Source organism: Ammospiza caudacuta, chromosome 4, assembly GCF_027887145.1.
Source record: "Ammospiza caudacuta isolate bAmmCau1 chromosome 4, bAmmCau1.pri, whole genome shotgun sequence".
Taxonomy (NCBI): Eukaryota; Metazoa; Chordata; class Aves; order Passeriformes; family Passerellidae; genus Ammospiza; species Ammospiza caudacuta.
This window is the reverse complement of record NC_080596.1, coordinates 57,832,668-57,840,926: the sequence shown is the minus strand read 5'-3', so window position 1 is coordinate 57,840,926 and position 8,259 is coordinate 57,832,668. Positions and strand designations below refer to the sequence as shown.

Here is an 8,259-nt window from a genome sequence, read left to right as displayed (position 1 = left end):
TGTCTGCTCTACACTTGCTGGCAGTGTGTGGAGGGATGGAGTGTTAGAAAATAAAGATAGTGCAGAAGGTAATCTCACACCTGAGGAGTTGCAGCTGTACCAATCACCAAAGATTAGGAACAGGCTGCCCTTAACAGGCCACAGCTGTGTCCAATAAGGAGACGAGTGCTACAAAAGAGTGGCGTTAGCTGGGTGATGAGAGGGATGGAGTTTGTTGTCTGTGCTGTGGAGGAGTCAGTGCTGTGAGGAACTGCACATGAGAAATCACCAAGAAGGTATGGGAGCTTTGCAATAAGGTGACAACAGCAGTGAATGCTAATTTCACATGTTCTGTAAAAATCTTTTCTCTAGGTCAAGAGATGCAGTTGAGCCCCTGGGCTTCTGAGGATGGTTTTACCTCCAACTACTTTATCTTTTTTATGTCAGTGTTGCCTGATGATGTAAAATCCAGCTTGGTTGTTTGTGTTTCATCAAAAGATCAAATTCATTGTAGTTTCTAGAGTTGACTTAGGGCCTGTGAACAATGAGATGCTTTAGAGCTGCTTCATATTATTTCTGTAATCCTAAATCCTCCTACAGTTTTTCTTTGAGAGTTCTGGGAAGGTAAAAGGAACAGGAATATCTGGTCTGGGGTTTCTCTCCCACCACTGCCACCACCACCACCCAGTGAGGTTTCTATATCCAGCACACAAAAAATTAGGTTGCTCAAGAACTGTTTTATTCCTTTTTCACCCTTTTTCTCTCAATGCCTTTGTGCTTCACGGTGGGCACCATAATCTGTCTTGGTTTGAAAGACAGGTGTCTGCTAAGGAAGGCAAGAGCCTCCCTTGGAATGGAAAATGTAAACCCCCTCCTTCTGAACTGGCCGCTTTTTGTGTTTTTCTTAAGCGCCCAGTTGTTAGTGTTTCCTAGGAAGTTATGGAGAAAAACAATTCTAGAAGTAAAAAGGAACAAAAGGAAAGAAACCTAATCCCCAGCATCAGAGGAGAGCATTGCCATCTCTGTTGAGGAGAGTTGTTGGTGCTATGTCCAAATGCAGCCCAAGACTCCATGGATCCCTTCAGAGAGGGGTCCCAGCCATGGCAGTGGTGCAGGATGGATGCAGAGGTGATGTGAGAAGTACTGGGTTTGTTAGGAAGGAGATGGAGGTCTCAAAGACCATTTCAAAAATATTTTGATTGCTTGCCCCGTCTTTCACTCAGTAAAGCTCTTGATTACACCAGCCATGTAAACCTGAAGCCTCACTTCCCCCTAGTAACTGCTACACACAGATTGTAGATTCAGACTTTGCATATTTTTATTTTCCATAGTAGATGTTACCCTGAGGTTTTAGGTAAGCATTTAAAAGCAGATATATTAGGAATGGAGAACTGCTTCTTTCTAATCCTGTTTTCTCTCTCATATTTAATGAAGAAGATATTAGCATTAAAAGTCTTACACAGAAAAACAATGGGTTATGATATTGATTTAATGCAGAGGTTACAAAGGTCAAGGGATTAATGGTCATAGAGGTCTGTCTAAATGAGCATTTGCAGGTGTCAGTTTTAAACACATTCTAATTCTTTATGGGGGAACTCTTTCACAGAGAGTACACCAAATGTGTTCATACATAGTAAGGGGTTCTTTCTTCCTGGGGAAAGAGAAGGGCCTCTTTCTCTAGCTGTAGTTCATCCCACTTAGTGCCTTATGGGATGAGACAGATAGAGCAGCATTATTTTTTTTTATGTAAACTTCTGTGTAGCTCTTTTTGCACATCTTGACTTGCTGCATCATCACAAGTGGGCAATTCATAATTGGTGTGATTAAAAGCACACATATTGCAGTGGAAAGGAACACAAAAGTTAGTCATTAAAACTCTGCTGCAAGGAGATGGTGTGCTATCTCTTCTTTCCTTTGCCAAAAATTCCTCCACAAGTCTAATTTCAAGCCTTGCTTAGCAGAGGAAGGGTATGAAACTGTGGCTATTTCCATGACCAGTATTACAACACCATTTCCCCAAATCATTTATTAGTTGCCACAAAGATTGAAGTGTATTTCTAACTGATTCAAAAATCAAAATTTTAGACATGGATCATGCATATATTTGTGCCTTCCTTTTTGCTGGAGTGCAGACAAATGAATTTTAAAAATAGCCTGGGGTGAAGGTTTAAGTCATTTGTTTTACAAGGCTCTTTAAAAGCTTCTTTCCTAACCTGCCAAATTATAGGATGGCTATAATTTAAGTCTTTCAACATTTAGGAAAGTGCCTGCTGCATATTGAAGCATTAACTTGCCTTAGCTGAGCAAATTGAGCACGGGGCTGCAGGAGCAGCCGGGGCTCCGCTGGGAAGGAGCTGCCAGCTCCACACCAGGCCTCATGAAGTGCAAAGAGCTAATTAGGAGAAATGCTCACAAAAGACTGATTTTCTGACACTTCTGCCTAAGAAATATTTGAAGTGCTTTGGGCATTCTGAGGATTGTCTGTCCGTAGTGATGTTAAACTTGCCATTGGTGTTCCTTTTATTTCTGTCTTCTCCCACCTCTCATATCTGAAGGCATAGAGCATGGCGTGGAACAAAGTGCTGCTCAGCCACTGTCACCATCAATCAGAAAGATAGGGGGCTTCCAGCTGGAGGTGCTTGGACCCTAAAATTGATTTTTTATTATTAATGTTTTTTAATTATTTATTTCATTAAAAAGCAGCCAGTTCCATAAACTTCTACAGCCATCTGCAGGAGCTGCAAATTCTCCCCCAGAGCTGTTTTCAGAGGGGAGCAGAGACAAGCAATTCAAGCAGTGTTGGAGGCTGGGGATTTAATAAATCCCCAGGCATGAACTCAGGCAGAGCCCTCATTTTGGACCCTCCTTCCCTGAGAAATCAGGGCTGTTGATTGTCCTGTGCCCAGGGATGCCCAGGGAAAAGGCTGATGCCCAATTTGCTGATCTGCTGTGAACCTGCCACTCCCTCTGGCAGCAGTGGGGTTTCACTGAGCCACAGCAGGGCAGTACCTGTTCATCTGAAGAGATGAATGAAATAATTGTGTTGTGTGCACAGCAGCTCCTTGGAAATGCAAGGGAAGTAGAAATGGTTTACTTAAAAGATGGACAGGAAAGCTGTATATACTCTTATTTATTACATCTCAGCACATCGGTACCAAGATATTTTATAGGATTTTATTGGTTTTGGTATTGTTTTGTATCTGTTAGGATGCATGGGAAAAGCTTTTTGGACATTATTTTGAAAGCAAATGTTTATGTATTTATCTATCCTACACACTGATTTTGCAGCTGGACTTGCAATGCTTGGATATCCTGGACAAGAGTGAGACTGTCAAGTCTAACCTCCTCAGTCATCCCTCTGGGCTTCCTCATCTGAAATTGCAAATATCCACAAGACTGCACCCTTAATATCTGAAACATCCCTTGGGTAAGGAAGGTGTTGCATTTGTGGGCTGGTAAATACCTTGTGGTCCTGGGTTTGTGTCCTGTGTCCCTCATTCCCTGCCATAGTGATGCCCAGTTGGAATTATGGCAAGCCAGATCAGGCACAAGGCAGTTCACTAGGATAGAAAACACTTTGTGTCTGGTTTAGGTTGGGTCCAACACCTAGGAAGAGTTTGAGGGACACACATGGTGTTTGACAGTGCAGCTTTGGCTGGTTCCTGGCAGGCAGGAGCTCACATCCCAAACTGGGTTATGCTGCTCCTACCTCATGCTGCAGCCAAGATCCCATGGGAGAGACCATCCAGCACTGACATGCCTGGAGTGACTTGGGAACCTGCCCCCTGCTGCCAGCTTTCTTCTGGAAAAGGGTTTTGTGCCAGGTGGGAGCATGTGAGAAATGTCCTCTGGGATGCACTGACCTCAGAGACAGGAGGAGGTGACAGTGCATGGGAGACTTGGGTTTCTGCCAATGCTTTGTGTGGGCTTTTGTGCCATGTCTCCCTGATTTCTGGTTGTGGGATTAATCAAAATTTACAAATAGAATAAAACCAAGGTGAGGAAATACAAGGTTGGCTGGTACTGCTCCATCTTGCTCTGGGCCCACACCCTGACAGAGGTCTGGGCTAAGTGTTTCCAGCCAAGTCCAAAGAATATGTGCATGTAAGTCACCATTATCTTCATTCCTCTTGTGGTGCCAGCTTGGAAGGAGCCCTGGTCTGACCTTTCTTGGCAAAAGCATAGTCTAGACAAGATGGCCTGGCTCCCTGTCTAGCTGAATCTTAAAAATGTCAGCTATTGGGGAGTCCCCCACATCTCTGGGGAGTTTATCCCCATGACTGACTGTTCTCTGTCTGAAAAAATTTTCCTCTTTTGTCCAATCTCACCAGGAGTAACTCGTACCTGTTACCTCCCCTCTTTTCCATGTGACCCTATAAAAAGGGAGTCTCATGTTCTTTGTAGCCACCCTTCAAGTACTGGGACACAGCAATAAAGTCTCCCCTGAGCCTTCTTTTTCCAAGGTTGTACAAACCCAGTTCTCCCAGCCTTTTCTATTATGGCTGGTTCCCAATCCTCTGATCACCTTTCTGACCCTTCTCTTGACCCTCTCCAGCCCGTCCATATCATTTTTGTGTAGTGGGGACCAAAACTGAACTTTGTATTCCAGGTGTGGTGTGACAAATGGGATAATGACATGTTTATCTTTGTTGGTGATGCCCTTGTTGATGCAACCCAGAATCCTGCTGGCTTTCTTTTTATATTGTGTTGAAATATTGTTGGAACACTGAGTTGCAGATTTTGTTCATTAAACAACACTAATGCAAATTATTAAAAATTGTCTTTCTAACTAGTCTGTTTTTGCTTTATGTGTTCAGTAATTTGAAGAAATTAGTGGTGAATAGCAAATTTTGTCAGTGCTGTGAATAATTATACCTGCAATTATTAAACACTTGTTATTAAAGTTGATGAGGAAGCTGCCAGTTCCTGTTGAAACTGCATACTGTTAGTACTGAAGAAGCCAAGAGGAAAACAATGGAGATGATTAGGGATCTTGGTGGGACATATTGAAGAAATCTGACTGTTATTCAGCCTAACAAGGGAACTGTTAGAGAGGATTTAACTCAAGTGTTTGGTACATTGAAATTTATTGCAGTGACAGGCCCAATAAGAGGGAAGCAATTATTAAAGGTTAATGGCAAACATTAAAATGTGCAGTTGTGGTTCTCCCCTTCAGCACTAAGCTGTGAGCCAGGCATCTCAGCAATGCCTTATCTTAGGTTTTACATGTGAGACAAGAGGAGAAACCTCGTGGACAGATGGACATAAAAAGACACAGCTCACAGAAGGGCAGTTGGGATTTAGCAGTAGAGTTTCTGTCAGGAGCTTCCCAACCCGTGGGAGTGGCCCATAGTGAACCAGTGAAAAGTGAGCGGTGTTTCTCCAATGCCTCTTTGAAGATTTGAGGTTTGACAGTTAAAGCTTCGAACTGCTTCACTTTAGGAAATGAGGCACACGGTGTGAGGTCATTAAAAGGCTTTGCAGTTGATACTTCAGGCAAACAAGCAAGGAACACTTAGACACATCAGGTGAACTTAGCCTGGATACAAACGAGCAGCCAACGAACTTTGGGGGAGCAAAGAACTTCTCTCCTGATGTGCTGTTGCTGTGAGGGGGACCTGAGGTTTCCCCTCTCAAAACCCTCCATAACAAGGGCCCAAGCTGCCACAGAGGCTGCTGCAAAATGTCCATCTGCCAAGTGCTGGATGGAGTCTTTTCTGTCTGTGCTGCTGCTGCCCTGCCTCCCTGTGCTGTTGTGGCTGCCTGGGATCACCCAGCACAGATCTTCCCTCTGCACCCTGTGAGCCAGGCTGGACCCATGGTGCTGGTGTCCCCCATCCTGTGCTGCTCGTGGCATTTTCCCACCTCCTCTCTTTTGTTCTTCTTTTATGAAAAAATAAAGTTTAATTATTGCTTAGAATACCAACATTTAACCTTGTTTGTGTTTTAATCTCACTTTTGGGTATGTTTAGAACCTGATTCCTTTCTGCAGCTGTGGATTGAGGCAAAACTTGCCTTTCCTCATCTTCAGCAGATTGGAACAAATGCAGCCTTGTGCAAGCCCTGAAGGGATGTTTGGGGTAGGCAACCTCATAGCATGGCGTTGGTCACGTGTGCTCTTAATGCTGCCCCTCCTGGCTGGACATCCCACTCACCAATGAGGAAAAGAATTTCCTGCCTCTTGCTGAAGAAAATAATCTTGAAAATATTTCTATGGAAAGTAAACAAGGCCCCTCTCAGGGTTTTCTGGGCAGCCTAGAAATTAAGAATTACACAGAATCATCAAAAACCAGAAAATATTTCTTTTCAAGAGCTAAGTATTTTCCTGAAAAACACTTTTATTTATGACTGTGGTCTTAAATCAGTGCAGGACACTGATACACAACATGCAGCTCTTGCTGACTTCCCCACACCAAAGTACATGGGCCTTTGTGAGCTCCTGTGCTGAGCCAAGAGGGGAATCCCTGCACTCCTTGTTCAAATTTGTTTCAATTCATGCTGATTTTAATTCCTATTAATTTTTCTGTCACAGTAATTTCTCTGTCAAGCAGCTGAGCACCCTGCTAGGTGGTGACTGGTGAGGCAGCGTCTGCCTCTGGGGCTGCTCCCTCTCTTGGCCACTGGTGAGCTGACTGTGACTTTGCCAGGGAGACTTTGCACCTCAGTGTGGGCCAGCCCAGGAGCAGAGGCCAGGCAAGCCGTTTTTCCCATTTTCTGGCTGCAGAAAGGACAAGAGTCTGCCAGCAGCATAAAATATTGGCACTGCTGCTTGGAGAGGCAAAGACCAGACCCTGTTCAGAGCTGAGGACCACTCCAAAGCTGTTTTTTCCAGAAGCCTTGACAACTGCTGGCACATTTGGTTGGTACAAGGCCAGCTGGTGTTGTAAAAGGGTCAAAAGGTGGGAAGATATTGATTTGCCTGACACAGAAGGTGGTCACTGGTGCTCTGGTGCACGCCACCACATTGGTCACCTGTGGGCCAGCGAGGAGCTGAGGATCCCTGAGTTATAAATTCACATCATATTTTTGCCCTGGAGGAAAGGTGCCTGATGTGCTTAAACAAAAAACATCTCTGTGTGCTCCAGGTCTGTGAAGAAAAAGAAATTATGGCTCAGATTAGGGAGGTGAACAAAGTAAACACTCATATTTTTCAAATGACCTCAGCTCCAGAGGAGAGATTAACAGGCAGCATTGGGATGTCTCCATTAAACACCTCTCCACCTAATGGCTTCAGCTAGACAGAAATGTTTTTTTCCTACTGCTGTAGAGCAGATGAAACTACTAGAGGAAAATAATGGATATTAACTTTCAAAAGCATGGTGATTTGGACTGAAATAAAATTCCTGTGGTTGACACTATGTACTTGAGTTATAAGATCAAGTAGTGATTTACTTATGAAATTGCTACGAGGAGGTCTTTGAAGTGGTGAATTGGGGGAAAGCATGCCATAATATATTTAGCAACAGATAATGCAAATTGCAGAAGAAGAGAAGAGGAGAAGAAAATAAATTAACTCTTTAAAATGTTGTTGAGTATTTATGGGGAGGTAATAGGTTTCGTGTGAATCAGGACATTAATCCTGGGGTCCTGCAGAAATGCCAGATCCAGTAATTGCATTTTGTCAGCCCAAGTCACATCCACAGCAAAGCACTCCAGGCTTGCACCTACTCCAATCCCCTCCACCACACAGGGAAATACTTCCACCTCTCTCATGCCCTCCTCAGGGTTCCCAAGCCCCCTCTGAGGTTATCCTGATATTTCAAGACCCTTAGAAATGCAATGTGTCTGTATTCTCATAGGAAATCTGTCAGTGCTGCCTGTGCCTAGCTGGGACCTGGGGATGGCCACAGAGGAGGTGCCAGGTTCCTGATGTGGGCAGTCAAGTGATGGGCTGAGCAACCCCAGTGCCAGCAGCTGCTCCCCACAGGACTGCTGCTCCAGACCCTTCTCCAGCTTCCTTACCCTTCTCTATTGGACACAGTTCCACACCTCAGTGTCTTTCTCACAGTGACTGGGCCCCAAACTGAGCACAGGATTTGAGGTTTCATGCTCTCAAATCCCAAACAGGATTTGAGGTCTCATGCTTCCCAGGGAACAGGTGCACCCCACTCCTGAGTGGGCAGCCAGGTGCCCAAGGGAGACTGGCAGCAGCCCCCAGGAACAGGGCAGGGCATCTTCTCATCCCAGAGCTGCTGCACGAGCACAGCCCACAGAATGTATTATGTGATGTACCCCAAGCTGAGGACAGTAACTGCTTCCAGCAGGGGACTGCAGCCCTTG

General features: G+C 44.6%; 1 long non-coding RNA gene across 1 annotated transcript; it reads left to right on the top strand.

Moving 5' to 3' along the window:
* The first annotated feature begins 208 nt into the window (after window positions 1-208).
* On the top strand, window positions 209-4,633 carry LOC131557206 (uncharacterized). Its single transcript, XR_009274708.1, has 3 exons — window positions 209-275; window positions 3,268-3,406; window positions 3,572-4,633. It is a non-coding gene; the product is annotated as an uncharacterized LOC131557206 (long non-coding RNA).
* The last annotated feature ends 3,626 nt before the right edge of the window (window positions 4,634-8,259 follow it).